Source organism: Sander lucioperca, chromosome 14, assembly GCF_008315115.2.
Source record: "Sander lucioperca isolate FBNREF2018 chromosome 14, SLUC_FBN_1.2, whole genome shotgun sequence".
NCBI classification, from domain to species: Eukaryota; Metazoa; Chordata; class Actinopteri; order Perciformes; family Percidae; genus Sander; species Sander lucioperca.
This window is the reverse complement of record NC_050186.1, coordinates 32,893,952-32,897,859: the sequence shown is the minus strand read 5'-3', so window position 1 is coordinate 32,897,859 and position 3,908 is coordinate 32,893,952.

Sequence of the window (3,908 nt, the reverse complement as noted above, 5' to 3'; positions counted from 1 at the left end):
TCAGGAGACAGGAAGTGTGTACCGTTTCATACCATTGCCGCTGCTTGAAAAGTGCTATCTTTAGTATAGAGGATCTTTGGCATTCATAAGAATACCAGAAGTGCCCTGTTTGAGGAGTGGCCCTGCTCCGGAAATTATTATTATTATTATTATGCTAGGTAGCTTCAAGTCATAAAAATGGAGGCTCCCTAGGCACCGTTGGCATGGTGAATCCTAGTACAGTATTAGAGCTCCACTGGTGGTGACTTTCATTTTTCATTCACCTTAATTCAGAGGCAACATACTCAGGCTACATCAACATTGCTACGTTTTGGTTTTTAGGCGTTTGAGTTTTGAGCCAAAAGTGATCTCCGTGCACACCTCATATCTCATCAACATTCTCGTATGCTGGGCATAAACAGGAGACAGCATGTAAACCATGCCCGTTGCTGGTAGTTGCCATGGTAATGTTAGGAGCTTAGGGTGTTTTCACACCTATACTGTAGTTTGTTTGCTTTGGTCCAAATCAGTTGATAAGTTTATAAACTTGGGGATTGATTCGGTTTGGTTTCACACCTGGAAAAATCCAAGCGTGTCTGGGGGGCAGGGGCAAGAAAGTAAATACAGGTAGAAGGTCATGTGTTCTGGACTAGTTCATATTTCTTCAAGGGGGTAAGCTTCTCCTTGGAACGCGTAGCTCCTATGGCGCCATTTTGATGCTACTAAGCCATCACCTCCCGTTAGCATCCCATTTACTGCCATTCATTTTGGTGCCACTTTGACAGCGAATAACTTTACATCTGAAGCGTTTAAAGACTTTATTTGTCCATTGTTTATTTCTAAAGAAACACGACCACGGAGATGCAAGTGACGGACAGCGAGCTTGTCTGTTTCTGTGAGAGGAACACTGCAAGCTGCTACAGTTTGCTGCTCTGCTGCATCGCAGATTGCAAAGCAGACCTGACTACAGGAGACATGAGCTCAGCCTTGCCTTGAGTATATATAGTTGGTGCGGTTCGAGGTCGGATCACGTTCTCACCACAAACGAACCGCTCCAAAGTTCGAGACCACCTCATCAAGCACGCTCTCGGTACACTTGTCTGGGTATCCGAGTGTGATTTCCGCGTTAAAACCTGCCCAAACGAACCGCACCAGCGGGACAAACAAACTCTAGTACGATTCAACAAAACTGATCCAGGCAGGTGTAAAAGCGCCCCAATTTCCAGCGTTTGCGGAACGTCTGCGGATCCGCTCTGGAACGGCGCCGAGTCATTAGGTTTCCATTAAAGTCAATGTGTGTATTTCCGCTGACTACAGAACGGCTGCGTTCCGACTGCGTCCCAGCTCCGGTGATCCGCAGCCCTCCGGAGCAGATACGCAGACCTTCTATTTTTGCCAGACGCCGGAGAGCTCCGCAGCAATTTAGCACAGGGCAGATAGTGCGGGACAGGAAGTCGAGCACAGAAGCAAAATAAGACATCCGGTTAATTTTCAAAATAAAATACACCGTGCTCACGGCGGATCATATTTCCCTGCACTACACATTGAAAACACAGCACTGAGTTGTTTCCCCTCTACTCCTCTGGATGGAAACAAACTGTTGTTGGTTTTGTGGTTCTATTCTACCTGAATTCGCAATTTGGTGTTGCCAAAGGTCTCCGTTTGCGGCTGTTGAGACTGAAACACAACCCCGCAGAATCCAAACCAAAACGGGGTCAGAGTGTTTTCAAATGTCTCCGGTTTAGTTGCTCTGAAACGCCAGATCAGTGTGAATGCGAGGTGTAAACGTAGCAAAAGATATTTGTTTTTTAAATCAAACGTAGAGTTGATTGAACGAACTGATCGGCTGCTCTTGAACCTGAAAACTCTATGGTACAGTATAAACATGGCTTCTGGAAGAGGCCCGAGGCTATCACCGCCAGCCGGACAAAAAAACATCATTACCGCCATCACTGCTATCATTATCATTACCTCTAACCACAGAACATTTCTCTGCGTTTCCCCTCTCTGTGTTTTCAGCAGCAGCAGCTGTGACTCAGGTTGTTCTCTGCGTCCGAGGCGAGGTCAGCATTTTATATTTAGCTTGTCACGTCCAGTCTCATCTCACCCGAGTCCTGCAGCTTTCTCACATCATTCCCTGCCCGTTAGTCAGTTTAGTTTATTTAGTTTATTAAGATCCCCATTAGCTTATGTCTTTCTTAAACAGAAGCTACTCTTCCTGGGGTCTCCATTATTTCATAAGAATATAACAAACTGGATTACATACATCCAGGGTGCGATTTGCTGGGGAGGATGTGTGGGATTTCCCCCTTTCTGATCTATATATCCCTGCCTCTGCTTAACTATTTTTATCCCGGTGGGGAAACAATTTACAGTATACCCCCCCCGCATCTTTCACATGTGGTTGTGATACTATTGTAGGTATTGTCCCTGATAAATAAACAATAAAATAAATAGAATATTTCTTATGTTGTTGAGGTTTCTGGCTGCATGTTTTACTGTATGCTGCTGCCCTCTGGTGGTCAGAAGAGGAACTGCATCGTCTTCTTGCACACATCAATGTGTTCTTATTACATAATAATTACTAGGGGTGGGGAAAATAATATGTATCAGCATACTGCATACTGTCAATTGTTTGTTTTTTTTAACCAGTGATTGACCGGCTCCGACTGGCTGACTGACATGTGATGTGGATTCTTCTGAGAAAACAATAGAAGGCAAGGCAAGGCAGCTTTATTTGTATAGCACATTTCAGCAACAGGGCAATTCAAAGTGCTTTACATGAAAACAGATTAAAAAATTTAAAACAGATAAAATACGAGAATAAAAGTTACAGTGCAGTATAAGAAATTAAACATTGAAGAGCAGTTAAAACAGTTAAATATATCAAAGCAGATAAAATAGGAATTTCTCTTTATATGCTTATATAGAATGTCATACAGTGTCAACAATGCAACTTCAGTATAAGAAATTAACAGTTATTTAAAGAAAGGCAACATCAAAAAGATAGGTCTTCAGCCTTGATTTAAAAGAACTGAGAGTTGCGGCAGACCTGCAGTTTTCTGGGAGTTTGTTCCAGATATGTGGAGCATAAAAACTGAACGCTGCTTCCCCATGTTTAGTTCTGACTCTGGGGACAACAAGCAGACCTGTCCCAGACCACCTGAGAGGTCTGGGTGGTTCATACTGTAGTAGCAGATCAGAAATGTATTTTGGCCCTAAACCGTTTAGTGATTTATAAACCAGCAAAAGTATTTTGAAATCAATTATTTGAGGCACTGGAAGCCAGTGTAGAGACTTCAGAACTGGAGTGATGTGATCCACTTTCTTGGTCTTAGTGAGGACTCGAGCAGCAGCGTTCTGAATCAGCTGCAGCTGTCTGATTGATTTTTTAGGGAGACCTGTAAAGACTCCGTTACAGTAGTCAAGTCTACTGAAGATAAAAGCATGGACAAGTTTTTCCAAATCCTGCTGAGACATAAGTCCTTTAACCCTTGATATATTTTAATATATTAATATATTTGGTAATAGGCTGACTTTGTAATTGTCTTAATGTGGCTGTTAAAATTCAGGTCTGAGTCCATGACTACACCAAGATTTCTGGCTTTGTCTGTTGATGTTAACATTATCGTTTGAAGCTGAGTGCTGACTTTCAATCGTTCCTCTTACTCTTTTGCTCCAAAAACAATCACCTCAGTTTTTTTTAGAAATGTCTCATGATATATTGTCTCTAGAAGTGTATAATTCAACTTTTGTTTTTTAAATGAAATAAATCCTGTGCGTGCGTGCGTGCGTGCGTGCGTGCGTGCGTGCGTGCGTGCGTGCGTGTGAGTCCGTGCGTGCGTCGCTGGCTGGTAGGACATGACAGGTTTGTGTCGTTGCCAAGGGGATCTTTTGGTGTGTGGGCAGTTTCCATCAGGAACAGACTG